At 38.3% G+C, this 25634-nt stretch overlaps 1 protein-coding gene across 10 annotated transcripts in view; it reads left to right on the top strand.

Annotated features, from left to right (window-relative positions):
- LOC140611680 (importin subunit alpha-8-like) overlaps positions 1-25634 on the top strand; it is a 256113-nt gene that overhangs the window by 6292 nt on the left and 224187 nt on the right. For 2 of the 10 annotated variants that reach the window (XR_012012809.1, XR_012012803.1), the window contains exons 4-5: positions 5047-5165; positions 5588-5965. The exons of 7 other annotated variants lie outside the window; for them this stretch is intronic. The gene's annotated coding sequence lies outside the window, so the exon portion shown is untranslated. Of the gene's footprint in view, positions 1-5046; positions 5966-25634 lie in introns of those variants that run through there. One more of the 10 variants, XR_012012808.1, reaches the window with a different exon arrangement.

Here is a 25634-nt window from a genome sequence, read left to right as displayed (position 1 = left end):
TATGTAAAATGTTTTTGGCCTAAATTTAGTTGCAAAAGATGTAATTTCTGGTTAAAGTAAATATGAATATTTTAAAATACAAAGGGTTAAAATGCATTTAATGAAATTAAATTCCATAGAAATTGGATATTTATCATCATTAATTTTTTTACAGAAATTTACATTATTTTTTCTCTTTGAGTTTGTATTTTCATTCTATTTTTCCATAAAAGTTTTAAAAATGTATTTTACATTTAAATATATTTTATTGCTTATTTTATCATTCTTTTCTGCAATAAAAATCTGTTTATAATTTAAACAGGTTTCTATGATCAAAAGATTCTGTCAAAAACTTCTTTTGGATTGAATTATTATTACAATCATTAGTGTACATAATTGATCATAACTACATTATAAATTTTTATACATCATTACTAAAGAGAACTAAATTTTTATTGGAAATATGTCTCTGAACGAAATGGTTAGAGCTCCCCAATTAGTTCATGAATGTAATTTTTTGCTAGGAGACAGATTAGGAAAGGACAGAATAGAACTATTAGGTACAGGGCTTATCAAAAATGATTAAATAATTATTGTTAAATGCATTATTTACAATAGAAAATTATATGTCTAAATCTACATAAAAGATAGCAATGAATAATGAGGTGAGATGGTTAACAAGTGATGATGAGTAGTACTGTGAGTAAATCAATATAGATTTACTGTATTCAATAATTGTTAGGTGAAAATTAATGAAAATATTTTCTCCTTTGAGTCTATCAGTGCTCAAGAAAATACGTTGACTTAACCTTTGATATGTGTTTCTTTTACATGTTAACATTTATCTGTTGATAGAAATTTGGAATTTTTTGATATTCTTCTCCTTGAAATCATTTGAAATATGTAGCTGAAACACAGAATGAGACTTTACATCAAGTTCTTTCTCATTACTAAGCAGGTATACCTTATAGCTGACTGGTATTTCCCAGAATGTTTTCCATAAATCATCTGTATTTGAATTCTGAGATAGATATATGAAATCTTGCTGTGAGTTTGGGATCCAGTTGAAGTAGGGCTCAATCTCCTTCAGTATTTCTCTTTGCTATCTCAAAGTGTTCTTTGGCATTATCAGGCAATGGAAGAGGAAATGGCATTGGACATAATCATAACTCCTGCCATCCCACTCTACAATGTAGAATAAACTCAGAACACTCCAGGAGTGCTTGGGTGGCTCCAATGGGTTTAGCATCTTACTCTTGATTTCAGCTTAGGTCATGATCTCAGGGTTGTGAGATCAAGCCCAATGTCGGGCTCAGTGTGGAGTCGGCTTGGGACCCTGCCTCTCCCTCTTCCTCTGCCCTTCCCCTACGCACACATTCTCCCTCTCTCAAATAATAAAAAAATAAAAAAATAAAAAAATAAAAAATAAAAAATTAAATAAATAAATAAATAAATAAATAAATAAATAAATAAATAAAATTTTTGGGAAAAAAACCTCAGAAAACCCCAAGACAGACCAAAATACCCAATTTGAAGCACCATGCTTCTCTCTTAACAAAAGTATATATAAGATAAGGAAAATCAGGAAACCCTCCTATAGGTTTATCATGCCTGGATTAAATTAAATATTGATATCAATATTAGAATTGTTCCTTTGTATGGTGACTCAGAGGGTTTTGTACATGGAAACATTTGCCGTTGTAAGATCTGGGATGGGTGAGAGGATGCTGGTTTTTTGTAAGTGGGAAAAGAATGATTTTGGAATTGGAAAAATAGAATTGTTATGACATTTCAACCTCAGTCATATTTTAGGCAGCTCAGTTTTAAGAAAGAGTAAGTAAAAGTTGAATAAATGAAATTGATTTCCAAAAAATTAAATGTGTTCTCCTTGGAAAATACTTGTAGAATCCCAGGGTAGATTAACTCCAGTTTAGAGACTACTAAGTTTAAGACAATAAAATTGTGTGGGGAATGTGGTCTAGTTGCAGGGGATTCTGTTAACACTCTTAGCCTCTTGGGTCTCTTGGTGTCTTCCCCATTGGCAGGATTTGCTGGATGGTGAGAAACAGGTGAAAAAGCTCAGCACCTTGGCCAGTCTTAATCTTGGAGTGAGGCTGCCAGCAGAAATCATACCTTCTGGGTTGTTTCTTTGTACTGCAGATTTTACAGGGATAAATCTTTGAAGTGGATGAATGGGATAATCTCTCTTGTCCTGCTCTGCTAGTCAGTGACTCAGTGGGATGTATGCCTTGTCCCAGGGTTCAGTGTTGGGAGGCTCATTGGTACTGCCCTGTTCCCAGCATCAGCTTTATCAGTAAGAGTGATAGTTCTCAGATGTCTATTTTTTTTTTTTGCCTGTTTTTCAGTTGGTTCACAACTTGATAGGAAGAGGAGTATGGTTTACCCCTAAAGTCCCCTAATTATTCTCCATCCTTAACAGTGCTATGACTATTAACACGATAAATGTGTACTGTGAATTTTTTCTAAGTTCTTTTAGCCACGAAGTTGTATTCAATCCTGCTTGCTTTTTTTCTAATAATATTTTGTATATGGCTTATATATTTGTGCATAGTAATAAGTATAGTTTGTTTTCAAACTGTTATTTTCTAAGATACTATCACTGGACAATATATAAAACATCAGACGAGTTAAGTTCAGGGGAAAAAGAATTGCTCTTTAAGACATACTGTCTTTGGAGTTTCACAGAACATGAATGAATACTTGTAGGGGGTTGAGTAAGGGAATCAAGCTTGCCATTCTGTTTCTTCCTGTGCTATAATTTACCTGGCCTGCTAAGCCTTAGTTTTAACATTCATAAAACAATGATATGAAGCATAGCCATGATATGAGAAAATAAGATTATAAAGCAAAATAAGAAGTGATAACTAGTAGAAGCTCTGGGCATAAAAATTTCAAGGAAATGACACTTTTTAAAGGGACACAAACCTATGTTCTGTAAGCACTTGGGTCTTTAGAAAATGAGCTATGTTCTAGATTGCAAAATATATATATATCAGAAGCTTAAAAGCTTTAGTTTAACACAAAATAAACTTCTTGAATTCTCTACAATAAATTGGTGTAGATAATTCCAAATATTGTCACACACTAGCAGATATTTTGACTGGCTTTGACTTTGTTGTGGTTATAAGGAAATTCACCAGCAGAACACTGATTTTTAAAAGCAAACAGGTGTAGGAATTTCAGATGAGAAGACCAAACAGATCACAATTTTTTATTCTTCTTTTCCTCTTGCCTCCAACATCTAATTTAACATCAAGTCCTATTGACCTTGTCTCCAGAATATTGTCCCAAACCTGACCAACCACGTCTCACCAGATCTTATGCTGCCATCCTTGTACAAGCTATCAGTTTTTCTGATTTGGACCACAACAACAGCCTCTTGTTGTCCACTCTTGCCTTCTTAGAGTTCATTCTCTGACAATGTTAGCCATTTAACAATATAAATCAGATTCTATCACTTTGCTACCTGTACTTCACTAATGTCTTTCTTTTGCATTAGAATAAAATCCATACTCCTTATCATGGCTTATATGATCTATTCTATACCTACCTTCTGGTTGCTCTCATATCACCTTCCTTGCTCATTATGCTTTAGCCATACTAATTTTCTTTGTTTGAATATTCCAAGTTCATTCCTATCTTAAAGATTTTGCATTTACTCCTCTTTAGGCCCAGAATTCTCTGCTCTCAGATTTTCTTTTTTAAGATTTTATTTATTTGTTCATGACAGATACAGAAAGAGAAGCAGAGACACAGGCAGAAGGAGAAGCAGGCTCCATGCAGGGAGCCTGACGTGGGACTCGATCCCGGGTCTCCAGGATCATGCCCTGGGCTGAAGGCAGGCGCTAAACTGCTGAGCCACCCAGGATCCCCGCCCTCAGATTTTCTAATGCCTGACTGAGAAAATTCTCATCACTTAGGACTTACCTCAAATGTTCACCCCTCAGAGAAGCCTTACCCTGATCATATGTCTAAAGAGCTCTCATTCTCTCTCCCTCAACTTTAATCATTTCTTATCATGCTTAATTTTCTTCATAGCATTTGACACTACCTGAAAGTATCTCATTTTTACATGTTTATTATCTGTCCCTCTGCTAACCTCCAGGAGAATGTGATTCCATGATGATAGAGCTTGTCTGTCCTATTTCCTGCTGTATTGTCACAGCTTAGAATGAAGATGGCCCTTTGGTGGGAGTTATTAAATATTTGCTGAATGAATAAATGAATCAAGATCCAGATGTAACCAGGAAAGGCCTCCCCAAAAGCTTTCACTGTAGTAATTTGCCATAGTGTAGACTTGTGGACATTCATTTTGAATGCTCAAATATCTACTTTTGCCAATACATAGAGGTTTTTTCCTCTAGGGCAGAACTTAAATTAACCAAGAAGCAGGATTGACATATAAAATCCCTATGTCAGGGATCCCTGGATGGCTCAGTGGTTTAGTGCCTCCCTTCGGCCCAGTGCGTGGTCTTAGAGTCCGGGGATCGAGTCCCGCATCAGGCTCCCTGTGTAGAGCCTGCTTCTCTCTCTACCTATGTCTCTGCCTCTCTATCTCCGTGTCTCTCATGAATAAATAAAATCTTTTTTAAAAAAACCCTATGCCAGTTAGTTTTCAGTAAGCAATAAGACTGTCACATGGACCCAGTCTTGCACTGGTATGACCTGTTGAGGATTCTCTGCCTATGGGCCAACATATATAAGATGGGAAATTATTTTTTTAAGATATTATTTATTTATTCATGAGACACACACACATACACAGAGGCAGTGACATAGGCAGAGGTAGAAGCAGGCCCCCCCACAAGGACCCCAGTGTGGGACTCAATCCTGGACCCCGGGATCATGCCCTGAGCTGAAAGCAGATGCTCAACTGCTGAGCCACCCAGGTGTCCCAAGACGGGGAATTAAAGCAGAAACTTTTTGGGAAAACATGGAATACAAGAAAGGGGATTAAATGGTTTGTATAGTTAAAGATATCCATTTATGTATGTATATTTGTATGTATTTTATTTATAGATCTCTGTGTTTTGTGTTCTGTGCTAGGTACTGAAGAATCACCATGGAAAAGTATCAAGTACCAGCCCGTATGGATTTTCAGTCTAGTTGGCAAGGCAGGCAATAAACAGATAGTTATGAATAAATGTCAAAAGTACCTTTTTTAGGTTAGTTCCAGGGTGGTATGGGAGGACCTAGAAGGGAAACTGAGCCTTGGGAGATTGAGATGAGTTTCTCAGGAAATGGGAGTGTTTTAGCTGAGCTCTGAGGAGTTAGCCAGGCAGAACTGAAATGGCATGGGGGAAGGGCACTGCTGACAGAAGCTGCAGCCTAAGCAAAGGTCTAGAACCTGGAGAAAGCAGAGCTTTCTAAAAACTCCACATAGTTCACTGTGGCTAGAGTGGAGTTTGAGGTTGGAATAGGGTGGGGTGAGAAGGCTGGTGATAAGACCCATGGACGTAGGCTTGGACTTTATCCTGATAAGGAGTAAAAGGGAGCCACATAAAAGTTTTTATTTTGGTGGAGAGGTGGAGTTAGTGTTTCACATTGCTGAAGTACAACTGATACTTTGTGTTCCTTTTTTCTACAGATTTTTCCACAAACATCTAGGTAAAGTCCACACTCCTTTTCCCTGAACACATGACCCTTCCTTTGGTCACCCTCAGCTTTATACCTGCTACTCTCCATTGTGTATTTCGTACTCCAACCTGCCAAACTTCTCAGTTTCTAGATTCACTCCACAATCTTTAATTATGCTTTTGTATCCTCCATTTTTGCTAGCACCCTCACCCACCCCACTTCCAAAAAGTTATTGGATTATTCTTCCAAACTACAAAAGCAATATATATTCTTTGCAACAAACCAAACAGCACAGAAATGTGCAAAGAAAAAGTTAAAATGTTCTTCTTTTCTCTCACCACCAGATAGACATCCATGTAGTGTGCTCTAAATCTTAACTATATTTAATAAATACTCCAAAATATTTAAAAAGATTTATTTATTTATTTATTTATTTATTTATTTATTTATTTATTTATTTATTTGAGAGAGAGAGTGCTGCCTTGTGTGTGTGAGTGGGGGGGGGAAGCGCAGAGGGAAAGAATCTTCAAGCAGACTCCCTGCTGAGTGCAGAGGCTGATGTGGAGCTTTATCCCACAACTCATAGTATCATAACCTGAGCCAAAACCAAAAGTTGAATGCTTAACCCAACTGAGTCACCCAGGAGCTCCGGTGCTCTAAAATATTTTTAACTAAAATAGATCTATGCTATAAAATGTGTACAGTTCTCACTCCCCAACACCCCCCCCCCACCAAATATGGACATCATTCCAATATGGGCTAGATGCCTAGGCTTTATCTCATTTATTCCACAACTACCACATGAGATAGGTACTGTTGGGTAGATGAGGAACTGAGATGTGATCAATTTGCCCTCAGTTGCACAGCTAGTGATTGTGGGAGCAGCAGTTTGAACTTGGGCAATATGGCTCTTTTTTTTTTTTTAAGATTTTAATTATTTATTTGTTTATTTGACACAGAGAGAGTACAAGCAGGTGGAGTTTACAGACAGGGGGAGTGGCAGGTAGCGGGATGGCAGGCAGGGAAAGAGGGAGAAGCAGCTCCTCACTGAGCAGAGAGCCTGATGTGGGGCTAGGACCCAGGATCCTGGGATCATAACCGGAGCTGAAGGCAGCCACTAACTGACCATCCAGGCACCCTTGGCAATGTGACTCTTGAGTCCACAGTGCTAGCTACTGCCTTTTACTATCTCCCAATAATGCTATTTTTATTTTTTGTAATAACCATACAGTATTTATATGGATGTTCAGAATTTATTCAGTCATTTCCCTACTGGTGAATGTTGAGGTTGTTGTGGGTTTTTTTTTTGCCACTATTTAAAATGCCTCAATATGTAATTCTCCAAAGTGGGATTTGAGTTCAGAGGGCTCATTCATTCATTCATCCATTCATTTTTAAACAAAATCCAAACAAAAAGCACCATCAGGATAACTGTGAGTGCCTTTGAATCATGACTTTTTAGTTATATAAAGGTTCTAAATAAGCAGCAATTCATTACTATGTACATTGTTAAGACTTTGAATTTTGACAAGCTGAATTTAGCTGAGCTACCAGTAAAATATAGCTTAGCTAATCATTTCTATTTCTATCCAGAAATGCATATCATTGTACCCCAGTTATCAAGGTGAATATGCTAGTTATTTGCTAGCTTACTTTGTTTTGGAAACAAATATGTCCAATCTTATTCAATAATTATATAACACATGTCAGCACTTCAAAAAGCAATGACTGGGACTAGTATTCAGCATGGTGATTTATTCAGAGGTTGTTCCTTATATGGATTTTTTTCCTCCTGACTTACATTTCTTCAGCTTACATTTTAGTTTTTCATTATGTCACATAGTAAAAAGTGCTCCCTAGATGACAGTTGATAATAAGTTATTACTGTTGTTTTGAGTACATTTATTTTTCTTGCTTTATTGAATGTTCTTCCCCTGTAGAGAGCAACCTTGAAGGTTTTATTTTCATTTAGCTTTATATATATTTTCAAATAAGAAAATTAAATCCTGTTGTTTTCATAAATGGCTATCATCAACTCTGAGTTATTTTCTTGTTGATAAAGAATAACCCAGATAGAAGTGCTAAAGGGTATAGCGATGGCTTGCCTTATTATTTTAGAAAATATTGGCCATCAATTAATACTGCAACTTGGCAGATGTCTTCCTGCTCATTTCAATAAATTTGAAATGGCACAAATAAAAAATACATATTATTATAATCAGTTTGTTCCAAAACTTTGAACATACTCACCATGAATAACATTATGTGCTACATTTTTTAACCTACAGGCTACCATGGAAAAACAACTATAAGAAGGTTTTGTTGTCTAGATTTAATATTGAACGTTTTTTACATTATCTGAGCTTGTGCACCAAAGATGCAAGACAGGGCTGGAAGTAGGGCAGTGAGGCACTAATTTCATACTCAGAATTTAAGAGAGTGTCAAATAACTCTGTAACCAGGGTATATCATATTTTAGTGCAATATTTTTAAAGTAAAAATTAAGGCCAAAAATGTCAAAAGTTTAAGTAAAGATCAAAAGAGATCTACATCCTGCCATTTTGGAGGACTTCTCTGTTTGACTACAGGGGGAAAAATAAGTGAGGAAAGAGAGAATCTTGCTATTTTCTTCTTTGATTTAAAGACAAAATGGGTCTAAACTTAATACCCCCAGCTCATAGCATCAGTAGATTAGCATTATTTTGGTCAACATGGTAACTTTAATGAATTGAAATCATTACCTCCTATCATCTGTATTTACTGTATGTAACTTAAGTGTCATTATCTTACCCATGAATTTGTTTAAAGTATTGCACCACTTGGAAAGCTGAATGGAAGTTAACAAAGAAATCCAGTTGACCCTTGAACAGCACAGGTTTGAACTGCATGGTTCCACTTACACACGGATTTTTGGGGTATATTTATTTTTATTACACACAGCCAAATTATGATTCAAGGATTACAAATGTAGCATTCGTACACCTCCAAGGAATGTGGGATATTATCTGTTTCCCTATACCTTTACTAATCCTGATGTACTGATATTTTTAGCTTTTTAGGTTTTTTTTGATGTTTCCTACTGCAGGTGAGGTTGAGAATTTTTCAATATGTTTTTGAGATATTTGCATTTCCTGTTCTATGAACTGTCTGTTCATTTCCTCCTCTGTGCATTTTTTGTTGTTGTTGGATTGCATGTCCTTCTTTTTTTTTTTTTAAGATTTTATTTATTCATGAGACACAGAAAGCGAGAGAGAGAGAGAGAGGCAGAGACACAGGCAGAGGGAGAAGCAGGAGCCCGACGTGAGACTCGATCCTCCATGTAGGGAGCCCGACATGGGACTCGATCCTGGGACTCCAGGATCACACCCTAGGCCGAAGGTGGCACCATACCGCTGAGCCTCCCAGGGATCCCCAGATTGCATGTCCTTGATAATTTTTTAGTAGGGAGATGTTTATGGCATAGAAATATTAACCTCTTTTCTAACATGTTTACTAGTATTGATTTTTTTTAAGGCATCCTTTACCTTATAGAAATGTTTAATTTTTTATGTGGTTAAATCTGTTAGTCTTTCCCTTCATGGCTTTTGGGCTTCCTGAAATTGACAAGTTTTAGGCATCTCTTTTCATTAAAGATTGGGACAGCTGGCCAAGAGTCTTTGGAGAGTGCTTAATGGGCTTTGATAAATTTTGTCTCAGGCTCTTATACTTGTGCTGCTACCTCTCTATCCCCTTCTGAGGGATCTGTTCTTTTTAAAGATTTGTTATTACATTCAAGCAAAGCCTTTCTGGCCTAGGAGTCATTTGTCATTTTTAAAAATGTGTTTGCATATCTTTGCTCTGATTCACTATGTGCTGATTCTCTTTTTCTCTTGTTGTTTTAAGAAGTAATCACCATGTGGTCTTCTACTCTATGCTTTATGTTTGAGCCATATTCTGTCTCATGAGTTGTTAAGCTTTTTAAAGGCAGTGTAGAGGGAAGACATGCCCTTGATGTAAGATTTGTGGATGATGAAGATAAATTGATAATGGGGAGGTCGTGGGCTTGAGAGTGAGTTTGACTCTGTCTTTTATGATGGCTGTATAAATCTGGGATGTTGTTATAAACCTCAGAGGCTTTTTCTATAAAATGGAAGTGATAATAATACTACTCTGAGGCTATTTTTTGACAGTGCAAGAAAGGCCTCTAACAATTAAGATGTTTCTTTTTTTGGTCATATTTCAAAAATATTTTAATGAGGTCAGGTCTTCATAAATTACTTTGGTACCCCTTTTGGCAAAACAAACTTTCATTTGCTGTCAGCCCATAAAAGAAGGATAAAATTTCTTGGCCTTAAAGACTAGAATCCTTTACAGAACATCTGGAATAAACTGCCTATATTTCATTATTGAAAAGAGAAACTTTTAAACTCTTAGTGGAAGTTAAATTTGAGACCATGTTATACAAACCATGGCGTAGGACCAAAGTTCCAAGATAGAGCATGTGTGGTTAAACGGGGGTGGACACTAGGGAAAAGAGCCTGTCCTGCATTTTGATGGATTTCAAAATGTACACAGAATTTGTTCCAAGTCTTCATTAATGGGCTCATAGAAAAGAAAGTTATAGGACTGCCTGGGTAGCTCAGTTAGTTAAGCATCTAACTCTTGATTTCAGCTGAGGTCATGATCTCAGAGTTGTGAGATTGAACCCCACATTGGGCTCTGTGCTGGGTGTGGAGCCTGCTTAAGATTCTTTCTCTTCCTCTCCATCTGCCCCTCCTCCCCAAAAAAGAAAAGAAAGTTATCACCCATGCCAGTCCCCTGCTCTCAAGCTGATGATCACACCAGTTTGGGAAGGCAATTTGTTGAATTGCTCAGCTGATAGTATTCCTGGATGGTAATTAATTTCAGAGGATTTGGGGCTTAGTATGGGGGCTGAAAAGCTAAATAGGAGAAGTAGGTCTCAGGAGAACTTCATGCCTGACCCAGTGTAATGTTCTGCTTTATTCTTGGCTCCCACATCCACATTTGAGTCAACATAGACCTGCTGTGAGGTCTGGATCCAAGGGGAAAGAGGACTGACTAAACGAACTCCTAGCTTCAAACTAGGAGCTTCTTACTGTCCTTCAAGCTCAGGCCTTGAAGGGTTCAGACTTTATTTTTTTTTAAAGATTTTATTTATTATTCATGAGACACACACACACACAGAGACAGACAGACAGACAGAGACAGAGACACAGGCAGAGAGAGAAGCAGGCTCCATGCAGGGAGCCCGACATGGGACTCGATTCCAGGTCTCCACTGGGCCCTGGGCTGAAGGCAGTGCTAAACCGCTGAGCCACCCGGGCTGCCCCAGGGTTCAGACTTTATACAGGAAGTCAAAGCAACTAATAATGTATTTGAATGCCATGTTAAGAGACTGGGATGATGAATGTGTATGTATGAGAGAGACAGAAAGAGAAGGGGTAAAGGAGAGGGAGAAGTGGGTGTAGAAGTAAGGCAGGGTTCTTGCTCTTAAGTAGCAGAGGTTGCTAACTCAAATGCCTAGGAGGCCAGGCACATTAAGTTAGTCAAGTGGATTTGCACCTGTAGGAAAAACAACAGTGTAAGTATGGTGAAGGACAAGAGATACTTGTATCATTGACAATAGGAAGTGATGGGGGCTCTGGCAAACTGGACTGTGCATCTCTATTCACCAGGAGCAGCCCATACAATGATCTAGCACAGTAATTCTCAAAGTAGGGACCTTGGACTGGCAGCATCAGAACTGCCTGGAAACTTGTTAGAAATGCAGGTTTTCAGAGTATCCCAGACCTACAGAATCAGAAAGTTATAGGGCCACTCTGAAGGTGGAATCCTACATCCAATGTTTTAACAATCTCTTGTGATTCTAATGCTCCCTAAAATTTGAATGTTTTCTTGTGGGAATTAGGATCCAGTGTTGCTAGATTTTATTTTTGAAGAGATGCCGGAAAACCAAAATTTTATGGGACTCTACAGATTTTTAAATATTAAGAATTGTAGAGGGTGGGGATCCCTGGGTGGCTCAGCAGTTCAGCGCCTGCCTTCGGCCCAGGACATGATCCTGGAGACTAAGGATCAAGTCCCATGTCAGGCTCCTGGCATGGAGCCTGCTTCTCCCTCTGCCTGTATCTCTGCCTCTCTCTCTCTCTCTCTCTCTCTCTCTCTCACTCTCTCTCTGTCTATCATGAATAAATAAATAAAATCTTAAAAAAAATTGTAGAAGGTATGTGTAATTTGAGGAAGAGGAGCAGAGAAGTACCCATGTAGGCTACACTGTAGCCAAAGAAGTACATCTGTGAGCCTTGTGGTCTCCAGGGCTCCAGTTTCAACTTACAACATAAATCAAATGACATGTTGACACTGAATAACTGAAAATACTGTTGGACTGGAGGAATGACTCTCAGTGTGTGTTCATGGGGTTGAGGGGAGAGAGACAGCAGGGTATCAGTCTGGCAGGAAGAGACTTTTAAAAGCTGCACAGATTCTGGGGATCCCTGGGTGGCTCAGTGGTTTGGCGTCTGCCTTTGGCCCAGGGCATGATCCTGGAGTCCTGGGATCGAGTCCTGTGTCGGGCTCCCAGCATGGAGCCTGCTTCTCCCTCTGCCTGTGTCTCTGCCTCTCTCTCTCTCTCTCTCTCTCTCTCTCTCTCTGTCTATCATAAATAATAAATAAATAAGTAAATGAATAAATAAATAAATAAATCTTAAAAAAAAAAAAAGCTGCACAGATTCTGATACTATCCCAGCCCAGATATTTCTGTACTTCCCTCTATGGTGAGAGTTGCAATACTAGGAACCACTGTTCCTCTTGTAAGTCCAGAGTGTCCCTCAGGTGTGCAACACAGGGGAGAAGACTGTGTCACGGGTCTAGAGCACTGTGGTTATTGTTGTTTTTAGAACATTGTAATTTTTAAACTGCTTTCATACCTGTTCTTTCATCACATCTGTCCATTAAACCTGTGCAACAGGTGTGATGGGTATTATCTCCTTTAGAGCTGCCCAAATAGACTGAGTGAGGTTAAGTGATTTGCCTAAGGTCACCACTTAACTAAGGAGTAAACATGAGATTAGATACCTAATCTTATAATTTCTAGAATTTTTCTCCCAAGTATAATTTTATGTATTTACATGTATTGTTTACCCCTACCACCAGTAATTCTTAAAAAGATCTGATGTAGCTCACTTTATTATGACTGGTGACTAGTTTTGCCATGTCCTGTGACCAACCGCCAGACAATCTCCTCCCTGGCTTGGTGTGCTGCCTGGGGCCCCAGGTCTTCTTTTTGCTTCCTGTGAAAGCCAAATACCAGTCACCCCTCTTGGGACCCTTGACCACCACCAGCTCTACTCCTTAGCTCTGTGTATTTGGAGTTCCTAGTTTCCTTCTTCTGGCCTGTCTTGCCACCTACTAAGCCTCATGGGGGATACTATGAGTCCAGATCTGTCCCTAGTACAAGGTGATAGGTGATATGGACATTGGTTGTCTGGAACTGGAATGAGCACCCTGATTCTTTTGTGTAGGCTGTTGAATAGCTGCCACAGTAGTGGCTTTGTGACACATGGCAAATTTGGAGGATAAACACTGTACATTACTAGGGGAGCTAGAATTTAGAATTCTTCAAATATTCTCCGTAGTCTAGCTTAAAATGGAACAGTCATGCATCTGAATAGCACTACCAGAAGAGCTATAGTAGTGTATAATTTCTAGGATCCATTAAATACTACTTTGAGGAATGCTGGAATATACAGGGTTTGTGTGGACATTGTGGCCATCTTCCATGCAGTCTTTTGAAGGAGGCAGGAGTTAGAGAAAGACACACACAGAAATCTAGAGACAGGGGCAGAGAGACACACAGTCATAGTGAGAGAGAGAGAGAGAGAGAGAGGAAGAGAGACTGAGAGAAAGAGAGAGAGAGAGAGAGAAAGAGAGAAGTAACTACCTAGTGACAATGAAAGTCCTGCCGTGGGTATTTGTAAAAGGAAATGGAGAAGGTTCCTTTTGCTAGCACCTCACTTTTGCCCAGATTGGCTTTGTTACAGTTTTTAAATCAGGGATAGCAGATCCCCAGAGGGAAGGGTATATTTTAGCCTTATCTTGGATGCTTGACTTAATTCAAAACTACACACAGCTTAGTGTGTATCTTGTACCATTTCCTTTGCATATAATGAAAGTTTTATTTAAAGTCTCTATAACCATTTTTGCTGTTTTTTTTACAGAAAGAATCGTCAAATGAGAATTGTAAACACTTTTTGAGCCATCTTACTTGACAAAACAGTTCTTCTGAGCCAAAACTCCCTCTTTCTCTCTCTAAAACTTAGGGGCAGGAGGACCAGAATTTTAGAGGAAGACTAAGTCTTATGCATTGTCACATATTGCTCAAGGCCTTTTTTTTAAAAAAGATTTTATTTATTTATTCCTGAGACACACACACACAAGGCCTTTTTTTATTTTTAAAGATTTTATTTATTTATTCCTGACACACACACACACACACACACACACACACACACACACACACACAGAGGCAGAGACATAGAGGGAGAAGGAGGCTCCCTGCAAGGAGCCTGATGTGGAAATCGATCCCAGACCCTGCGGTCATGGCTTGAGCCAAAGGCAGACACTCAATTGCTGAGCCATCCAGGTGTCCTGCTCAAGGCCTTTTTAAAATAGATTTTGTACTTTTCTTATTTTCGTTAGATGCAATGGTAAAACCCAATTATTATCCTCAAAATAAGGAGAACATCAAACCTCAAACCAAAATATAAGAAGAGAAATTTCTTATTGATTCCAACTTAAATCTTTTTAGTGAAAATATTAAGCAGAAAAGTTGTCATTAGGAAAATCAAGTAAGAAAAAAGCCATCTTTGATTTTAGTACACATTTTGAACATCATTTTTAAACTGTGGGAGAAATGTGTAAGTTCCGTTTTTCCCATTGGCCTGGACTCAGCACTTGTCTTTCTTTTGTGCAATGACATCTCCATTAACAAATGATCTGGAAGCAAAGATCCTTTAGTCAGCTGTGGTCAAACAAGAAAATCCTCATGAGGTATGCCAGACAGGAAAGCATGAGCTCAGCCAAGCCTGCCTGAGAACAGCATCATCAAGGACCCTCAGGCAACAGCATCTGTCTATCTGTCTATCTGTACTCAGCAGCAAGTCCTCACAGTTTCTTCTTTCTCTGCCATTTTCTTCTCTTAGCCATGGTTCTCCCCATCATCACAGGGCTGCTCTCTTCCCTGATATCAGTTGTTTTCACTCATCGTCAGGCCCCAGATTCTCCTTTTGGAGCCTGAGATCCTCTTGGTGATCATTCTTCCTGTTGCACCTTTAGGCACTTTCTTCTCCTCCCTCTTTCAAAACATAAAAGGATCCTGAGGCCCAGATGCGATGGTTCCTTCTGCCAGGGAGCCCTGCTATTCTGGGGAGGAGGCATGTAGGACTAACCACAGTGCACTTTCTGGGGGCCCAGGTGCTTCATCCTCAGGCAGTGAAGAAGGCAGCAAAGACAGAGGCCACCTGTATGCAGTGAATTCCCATGCAGTGGTCCTGCCCACTCCTCTCTCATGTCCTCACTCCCTTGACTTTCACCTCCCCCTTGCCTCTGTCTTAGAGACTTCTGTCACATATTTTATGTTTTCAGAATGTTTGGTGCTACTTTAGTAAACATTTAATTCTGTTTTCATACTGTATAAAATACTTTTTCTGAAATTGGGATAAGACTTGCAGTGCCTCAGGGTGGCTCAGTAGGTTAAGGATATCTTTTTTTTTTTTTAAGATTTTATGTATTTATTTATTTGAGAGAGAGAGTGCGTGTGTGTGCATGTATGCGCAAGGAGGCAGGGGGACGGGTAGAGGGGAAGGGAGAAAATCTCGAACCTTTCAGAGGGCTTGATCTCAGGACCCTGAGATCATGACCTGAGGTGAAACCAAGAGTGGGACACTTAACCAGCTGAGCCACCCAGGAGCCCCTAAGCATCAGCCGCTTGATTTCGGCTCAGGTTTTGATCTCAGGGTCATGGGATTGAGCTCCAAGGTAGACTCAATGCTGAACATGGAGCCTATTTAGGATTCGTTCTCTCCCTCTCCCTCTGCTTCTACCCCCTGCTACTTGTTCACACTTTCTCCCTCTAAAAAAAAAAAAAAAGAAAAGAAAAGAAAAAAAAGACTCTTAATCTTTTATTGCCTTTTATAGTATTTCCATGTTAAAAATGTAAAAATGAAGTTTATTACAAAGAAATGTGTTGATAGACTATAATATCTTCATTAATAGAAATGATTTTAGGGGCACTTGGGTGGCTCAGTGGTTGAGTGTCTGCCTTTGGCTCAGGTCGTGATTCCAGGGTCCTGGGATCGAGTCCCACATCAGGCATCTGGTGAGGAGCCTGCTTCTCTCTCTGCCTGTGTCTCTGCCTCTCTCTCTCTCTGTGTCTCTCATGAATAAATAAATAAAGTCTTTAAAAGAATAGAAACAATTTTAGTAAACTGACTCAGTCATTAAGGAATATATTAATTTGTTTTTTGACAAAGTTGTGATGGGTAAATAGCAAGAAATATGTTAACAATAGTTATTTCCTTATTTATTGTATCCATATTAAAATAAAAATAAAGGAAAAAATATTGAAAACTTCACTTGTAATCCTACACTCTACATTATTGCTGGTTTTATCTTTGTATGTTCCTGTCCAGGCCTACACCATGTATTTGTGAAGCTACTGGATGGGATTCCTAATGTACTTCTGTGGCAGAGGAAATCTTGTGAAAAGTTGTATTCTGTTTGAGGATTATATACAAAATAGCTCTTAGTAGTATCCACATTTTAACTAGTTGCATTAATTAGCTTTAGTCTATTATCTCAGAACTCTGGCTGTACTGGTATAGTATTCAGATTTTGTTTTTTGGGGTTTTGTTTTGTTTTTTTTTTTTTTGGTGGTGAGTCTATGACTTTACCACCAGCACGTGGAAGAATAACTGTATGACAGTAAGATTTTCATTGTATGTTTCACTATATGTAGTGAGTTTGTGAGTATTAATAGGCCTTTATACATCAGAGGGGAAATCCCTCTTTATCTTGGATTCCTGGAGACATTAAGGAAATTTTCTGCTCAAGATAGGCAGTGGATGGGCCTGAAGTAATAATCACCCTTGTCATATTCCCCATGCATATTCCCAAGCTCAGGAGGGTAGCAACATTGGCCTCTCCCTGTTCCTGGTTTTCTTTCTGAAATTGCAGATTTCTTATCTTGGTGTTTACAAAACTTGCTTGATTACAAAAATCATCTGAAGTACTGAAAAACACAATTTCCTGGGCCTTTTTCAGACCTTTTAAGTTAGAATTCTGAGGGATGGCTTGTTTTAAATAGGGACACCAGTAATTTTTACAATCCAGGCAGATCTAGAAAGCAGTCATTTATTTGAAGCTAGCTTATAGCTGCTGGCTCACACATTTGCTCAGCCCACATTTAAAGAGAGGAGGCCAGCAGTTCCATCCTCGGGAGACCAACAGCTGTGCAAGTCCTGTCCTTATTCCACTCCATATATGGTGGTGGTCATGGCTATATGAAATGTAGCAGAGGAGAGCCAGCTAGTAAGGGAAAGTAATCCCCTTCCCCCATACATGCCCAATGTCATCATATAGGACTACCACAGTTTTCAGTTTGCCTTAGTGAAGAGGGAGAAATATATAAATGGGGTTATTTTCTCTACATCACTTGCAGCTTTAGGATTCTGTTCTTCTGTTCTGAAATTATAGTTCTGTATATGATGGGATATGTACATGTGTGTGGGTTTAGAATTTTCCTTTTTGCTGGGCAGCCTGGATGGCTCAGCCATTTAGCACCGCCTTTAGCCCAAGGTGTGATCTTGGAAACCTGGGATCAAGTTCCACATCAGGCTCCCTGCCAGGAGCCTGCTTCTCCCTCTGCTTGTGTCTCTGCCTCTCTCTCTCTGTCTCTCATGAATAAATAAATAAAGTCTTAAAAATAATTTTTCTTTATGCTTTTTTCGTGTGGTTATTGGGTTATTTTAAATTCAGTTTATGTAGTGAAAAATTGCTCCCTTATTAATCTCAGTGCTATTAATTTGAAAGTTAAGCAGAGTTTATGCAATCTGGTCATTGCCCGGACCTGGAATAGTAATCCCTGAAGTAGGCTGGTTACAGAGTTGGGAAATAATGGGGCTTTTTGAGTTTGTATTTATTTCCTAGATCCTTCTCCTTGATCTTGTTGTTCTCAAGCTGCCCATTCTATCTGCTCCCCCCTCCTCAACTCCCTTCCCTGGCAATGCCCCATGCTCCAAAATTATCTTTCCCTCCCTTTTAAATTCTTCCGATTCAAAAGATAAAAATAGAATAACAACAATAACGTATAACCCAGTAACTCTCATCCTGTAGACTTGGTGATCTTAGCCAGCTGGTAGAAAGAAAGGAATGGATGAAATGAGCTCATACCGTAGAGTGATACTACATTAACAAATTATCCCAAGGACATGTACATTTTAAGACATTTACATTTTAAGGCAATCCTTTTTTTTTTTTTAAGATAGAGAGTGCACGTGCCTATATGTATGAGCTGGGTGGGGGGAGAGTCAGAGGGAGAAGGAGAGAGAGAATCCCAAGCAAGCCCCATGTTCAGCATGCAGCCTGACGTGGGGCTCAATCCCACAACCCTGAGATCATGACCTGAGCCAAAATCAAGAATCAGACACTTAACTGATTGACCCACCAGGCACTCTTAAGATAATGCTTATTAAGCTAAGGAATAAATTTCAAATACAGGCTATCAGCCAGTTTTAAGGAGAAGGGTAATTTGGGGGCAGAGGGATCTTTAAATCACACCATAAGGGCCATAGGTCACTCTGCAACCCAAGTTCATCTATTATTGCTCTTGAAAACATGTTGATATGGTATTCAGCCAGGAAGGGCAGAAAAACATGCTTGGGTTGGGTTAGAGGCAAGTCCCAGCCTTTATCCCCACCCTCTTGGTGTCTCTCATCTACAGCAGGGCACTCTGTTCAGCGTGGGTTGTCATGGGAACAAACGGATCACCTGCTAGTGGAGGGTCCACCGAAGCAAAAGGAGCCAGGAACCACACAAATCTGTAGTCAGGGCACTCGTATTTTCATTATTTAAGGCTGTTGACTTGTGGACTAAATGGGTGTCAGTTATAGCCCTTTCATGTAGACAGAATCAAGAACCTTTGGCACAGTCTGTTATCACTGTGTATAAAGGTTAAAAATTGATTGGAAGAAAATGTGGTGCTTTATTCTCCCTTGTGTCAGTTGAAAGTTTAGTTTCTATATCTATTTGTGTCACTGAAATAATAAACAGCTAGCAGGCTTTTTCTTCATTAAAGAATTCTGTAGGGGTGCCTGGGTGGCTCAGTAGTTGAGCATCTGCCTTTGGTTCCGGTTGTGATCTGAGGTCCTGGGATCAAGTCCCACATCGGGCTTCCCTCGAGGAGCCTTGCTTCTCCCTCTGCCTGTCTCTCTGCCTCTCTCTCTGGGTCTCTAATGAATAAATAGATAAAACCTTAAAAAAAGAATTCTGCATTAGGAAATGAAAATCTGTAAACCCCTGCCCATAGCCTAGATAGAAAGCTAGTCATTCATCAGGCATTGTGTTAGGAAGTATTATGCTTCCTACTGTCCTTGGGTCCTTAGGTATCATGACTGCTTGACGATTTTCACTGATGGGATAGACCTACAGAAACAAAGCTGGATGGGGTTCTCTTGAATTTCAGTTTTCCCTTCTCCACCACCCACTTAATACTTCCCATATTGAGTAAAAATCTGAAATGTTAGTAACAGGACTTTGATAGGCCTGATTTCCATCTGCAACATGAACCATTTAAGTGATACTGAAGACACCTTTTTTGGCTCAAGGGCAATGATTTTTCTGAGCACCTTTGCATTTAATGTGGCACTTGAGTAATTTCTTTTGCATTAGAGTGTTTAAATTACTTATTCGTCTACTGTATTGAGAGAAGCAAGTGTAGATATTGTATTATGAAATACCAAACAGTTTATCAGTAATAACTGATACTCCTGTGTGTCAGGATCTGTTCTGTTTTATGTGTGTCATATCTGTTTTTCACAACAACCTTGTAAATGCTTGCCATTTTTGTTGCTGTTTTTAGATAGGGAAACTGTGAATGGGGAGTTTGGGTGACTTCTACAAAGTTCTACACTGGCTAATGGTGCTACTGGTAAGTGGACCTGGGCAGCATTATTCCAGTGTTTATATTTAGCCACAGAACCATACTGCCTCTTTAGCCATAACAACAAAAAGGCCTAGAAGAATATACTACAACCTGGCAGGACAGGTCCCCTTTAGGAGTATGAGAAGGGGGCCAGAGGGAACATTTGCTTTATCTATATCATTTAAATTTCTATTTATAGGGGATCCCTGGGTGGCTCAGTGGTTTAGCGCCTGCCTTTGGCCCAGAGCACGATCCTGGAGTCCCGGGATCGAGTCTCACGTCGGGCTCCCAGCATGGAGCCTGCTTCTCCCTCCTCCTGTGTCTCTGCCTCTCTCTTTCTTTCTCTATGACTATCATAAATAAGTAAAGAAAAAAATCTTTAAAAAATAAATAAATTTCTATTTATAACGATAATATATTCATGTACTACTTAATATAATTGAACTTAAAACTGTTAAAAATCCTAAGTCACGGTATTAATTTCCATAAATTCATTGCTACTTTAAAGAATTGTCAATTAGGGTATCTGGGTGGTTCAGTGGTTGAGTATCTATCTGCCTTTGGCTCAGGTCGTGATCCCCGGGTCCTGGGATGGAGTCCCACATTGGGCTCCCTGCAGGGACCTGCTTCTCCTTCTGCCTGTTTCTACCTCTCTCTGTGTCTCTCATGAATAAATAAATAAAATCTTTAAAAAAATAAAAATAAAATAATTGTCAATTAGACTCTCTAGCAGGGAACTTAGGAACTGTGTCAAAGAGATCATTTAATACAGTCTCCTTGCTTTTCAGATGAGGAACCTGAGGTTTTATGACATTTAAGCTCACAGAATTAATTTGTGACTGAGCAGGTCTGCTGACACCTAATTTTGTGTGTTTTCTATTGCATTTTTGGGACAGTGAACAGTTTGAGTTTCAGCGAATGCATGTACCTATGTAACTGATTTCAGAGCTGAGATATGCATCATTTCTACGACTCCAAAACTTTCTCTTGTCCTAGCAATCTCTTTGAAAACTTTACTCTTGTTCATTTGTTTTAGTAAGAATTCAAGTGTTTATGTTTCATATATATCCACACATTTTATAGTTCTCAGCTTAGATATATCTTAGTGTGCATGGGTGTTGTATACTTCCTTGGTAGGTTTCCACAAAGTCTCATGCTTCTCTTATACTTTATAAACCGGTTCCTAATTGCTGAAATTGCTAATTGGTGTTCTTTGTTTACAGTCATTCACTCAAGTTGGTCTTTAGCCTGACATAATTATCGTTACATACACAATTATTCTTCATTTGGTGCTCAAGTTCCCCCACCACATTTATAGTCAAAGTATGTATCTTTTTTTGTTTTTTGTTTTTAAACTAAGCAGTTCCTATATTAATATCTTGGGAGTTCTGTAAGAATAAGACATATTTACTAAAATCCATATGCATTTGAACATAAACAAGTTTGTTCTTCAGTGATTTGTGTTAACTAGAAAAGCTTAGTCTCCATTTGCTTTGCTCTATAGGCTTGGTAAATGGGGGGGGGTGTGTGTGTGTATGTGTCTGTGTGTCTGTCTATCTGAGAGCTGTTATCTGGCAATGGTACCATGTGCTGATGAGCAATTTTCAAAACTGACTCCATATTAAGAAGAATAGAAAAATGTCCTCTGGCATCAGTGGATCTCAACCCATATAAGTTAACAGTGTAGTTTTCTTTTTAGATCTTGTTCTACAGAATTATTTTAAAACCCCTAGGAAATTTTCCTGAAAAGAAATAATTTCTTTAGATATTGTCATAGGAGTGATATCATAATCGTGAAAACTAGAAAAAACCGTGTCTGATAGAATGATTACATAACAAAGAACTATATAGGTATTAAAAATGATAGATATACAGCCAAGTTGATACATGGAAATGTTTAATAAGACAATATTAAGTGAAAAAGAAGATCCTAATGTTTTAAGTGCTATATAAAATAGTAATTTATACCTATGTAAAAATATGTATGCCTTAATAGAAATTGGTTATGAAACTTTATGTATGAAAATACTTTTGATTTTAATATTTTATAGGGTCTTTAAAACTTTTTATTTTGAAATTTTTATGCTAATGAAAAATATTTATTTATTTAATTCCAGTATAATTAATACAGGGTTATATTAGTCAGGTGTACAATGTAGTATTCAGCAATTGTATATATTGCTCAATGCTCATCACATTAAGTATATTCTTAATAATTCCTCACCTTTTTCACCCATAACCCTACCCACCTCCCCTCTGGCAACCACCCATTTGTTTTCTATGTTTAAGAGTTTGGTTTTTTTGTTTTTCTCTTTTTTTCTTTGTTCATTTGTTTTGTTTCTTAAATTCCACAGATGGGTGAAATCCTATGGTATTTGTCTTTCTCTGACTTACTTTATTTAGCATTATGCTCTCTTGATCCATCCATGTTATTGCAAATCGTAAGAAAACAAAAGTTAAAGGAATTCATCATACTAAACCAATCTTACAAGAAATGTTAAAGGGGATTCTTTGAGTGGAAAGGAAAGCCCATAAGCAGGAGCAAGAAAAGTGGGAAAGGGAAAAATTTCACAGGTACACATAAACATAATAAAAGTAGTAAACTAGTCACTTATAAAACCAGTATGGAGGTGAAAGCGCAAAAGTGGTAAAATCAAGTATATTTATGAAATTCAGTTAAGGGATTCACAAAATAAAAGGATGTAAAATATGATACCATATACCTAAAACATTAGGGGGAAGGAAGTAAAAATTTAGTGCTTTTAGAATCAGTTCAGGGGTGCCTGGGTGGCTCAGTTGGTTAAGTGTCTGCCTTGGGCTCAGGTCATGATCCCTGGTTCCTGTGATCAAGTCCTGCATCGGGTTCCTTGCTCAGTGGGGAGTCTGCTTTTTCCTCTGCCTGCCACTCCTGCTGCTTGTACTCTCTCTAACAAATAAATAAATAAAATCTTTAAAAAAAATAAGAATCAGTTCAAACTTAAATACCATCAACTTAATATAAACTGCCTTATGCATATGATGTTATATATAAACTAATGGTAACCACAAATCAGAAACTGGTAATAGATATGGAAAAAAATAAAAAGAAGGAATCACCAGGCATATCACCAAAGAAAGTCATCAAACCACAAGAGAGGAGAACAAAAGAAGAAAGGAATAGGGAACTACAAAAACAATCGTAAAGCAAATAATAAAATAGCAATAAGTACTTAACCTATCAATAATTATTTTGAATGTAAATGGACTAAACACTCCAATCAAAACACAGGATGACAGGGATCCCCGGGTGGCCCAGTGGTTTAGCTCTGCCTTGGGCCCAGGGCGTGATCCTGGATGAGTCCCACATCGGGCTCCCTGCATGGAGCCTGCTTCTCCCTCTGCCTGTGTCTCTGCCTCTCTCTCTCTCTCTCTGTGTCTCTCATGAATAAATAACATCTTTAAAAAAAAAAGACAGGATGACTAAATTGAAATAATTTTAAACTGCAGAAAAGGTGCAAGAATTATTCCAAGAGTTCTCCCGTACCTTGTATGCCCTTTACTTGTAGTCATTGATTTTTAACATTTTGCTACATTTGTTTTATCACTTGCTTTCTCTGTTTCCATACACACACACACACACACACACACACACACACACACATATTTTTTCCGGAATCATCTAAGAGTAGATGGCATGCGTCATGCCCATTTACTCTCTAATTCTTTAGTGCATTTTCCCCAAAACCAGGGATATTCTCTTATGTAATTACAGTAGAGTTATTAAATTCAGGAAATTAAACATGGACATAAGACTTTAAAAATGTACAGTTTATATTTCAATTTTGTCAGTTGTCTCAAGGTTTTTTTTTTTTTAGCATATCCCTCCTCTAGTTCAAGATCCAATCCAAGATCATGTATTTCATTTAGTCTTGTCTCTTTAGTTTCCTTCAGTCAGGAAGAACTCCCCACTTTTCTTTGTCATTTATGACATTGGCATATTTGAGGAATGTAGACCAGTCATTTTATATTATATTCCTCAGTTTGGGTTTGTGTGATGTTTCCTCACGATTAGACATGACTAGATGTGGGGCTAGAAAACTACTTAGAAATATAGACTTCTTCTAGGGGGTACTGCATCATGTTAATATATTGATCATGATCAAAGTGTTGTTTGATCTCTCCACAGTACTATTTTCCTTCTTACAACTGAGGGGAGCTGTGTTAAGAGCACATAAACATCATGCTCCTCATCTCCCTCTTTCTGAGACTTAGCATTTATCTCACTTCCTTTTAAAAGTCTTATTTCCTGGGACATCTGGGTGGCTCAGCGGTTGAGCGGCTGTCTTCAGCCCAGGGCCTAATCCTGGAGTCCCGGGATTGAGTCCCAACATCAGGCTCCCTATATGGAGCCTGCTTCTCCCTCTGCCTGTGTCTCTGCCTCTCTGTATCTCTCATGAATAAATAAATAAAATCTTTTTAAAAAAATAAAAAATAAAAGTCACATTTCCCAAGATTTATTTACATATACCCTAGGTAAACAGAAAAACTTGAATGATTTTGCTTAGGCTGTCGCTTTGCCTGTAATACCCCCATCCAAAACTGTCTAGTTTGTACCACAATTTTAAACCTATCTCAAAATGCTACTTCCCTGTCCATAACTAGATTTAATGTCTTCCTCTTTGACCTCAAGGAGCACTTTGTACTTTTCTTGGGGCACATATTAACTTCATCTTTGTGCTTGTTAACTAATGGTATACTTTCCTTATCCAATTTACCAGATAGCAAGTGGCTTGAGGGCATGGACTGTGTCTTAATCATTTCTATAGCCTCTGCAGGGCCTAGAAGAGGCAATCAATGGGAAGCACATGATCAGTGTTTATTCATAAAATGCGTATTTACTCCTACTACATATTGCTCTGATGGCCTAGTTGAATACCCAATTACATATTTAAAGAACTCAATTTCATCTGTTTAACATCTCTACATCTTCTGTTTAACATGTTGCTATTTTGCCCTTGAAGAATGGAAAACTTCAGGGTCTGTCATTTCTGTATTCTTAGCTCAGGTGTTAAGAGTGTTGTTGAGTAAATGAGGCGCTTCCTTATCATGAGGATTTGTGTTTGATGTTTCCATCTAAGTCTTTTACTAGGGCACTAGGCCAGCTTCTCATTGCTCCGATAAGAAGGCATGATGAGGTCTGCTCTTCTGAGGAATGCTCAGGGCATTCTCTGAGCATTCAGTCCTCTTCATGAGGAATGCTCCAGGGTATTCTTCTGACACTTATTAAGGATAATTCCATATGTGTATTGATAAGAGAGTAGAGTCCTTCCTAAGGATTCCCTTATGTACAGGATTTAGAAAGTGAAAATGTAGCCTGCCCAAATCATAGGAGTTAGGAGCCTAGGTTATTAATTTGTTCGGATAGTATTAATTTGTTCTGCCAAGACATGTAAGAACAAGCATTAGCTTGTAAGTTTAATTAATGATAGGAAGAACCAAAATTCTAAGTAGGTCAATCAAATCTTATAGTACAACTAACTTGCAATTAATTATACTGGGAAAAGTTGTCCAGAGAGATGACATTGGGCTGCTTGTTACTTTACCTAGAAAATATAGAAATTACATAAAATCCATTTTTTCTAAAGGGTACTTTTTTGTGTTAAGTTTTTAAAATGGATGAAGTGACATCACTCTTTGTAGTGGAGCTTTTCTTTAGAATATGAACTAATCTATTATTTTTAAAATAATTAAAATTTTATAATGGTTTTAGATTTCCAGAAAAGTTGTGAGGAAGTACAAAGAACTCCTATATACTCCTCACCCAGCTTCCCCTATTGTTAACAATCTATATCACTTATGTACATTTGTCACAAGTTAAAAA

The sequence above is a fragment of the Canis lupus genome, chromosome 20, assembly GCF_048164855.1.
Source record: "Canis lupus baileyi chromosome 20, mCanLup2.hap1, whole genome shotgun sequence".
In the NCBI taxonomy this organism is placed as follows: domain Eukaryota; kingdom Metazoa; phylum Chordata; class Mammalia; order Carnivora; family Canidae; genus Canis; species Canis lupus.
The sequence above is the reverse complement of the archived record's forward strand: the minus strand, read 5'-3'. Positions and strand labels throughout refer to the sequence as shown.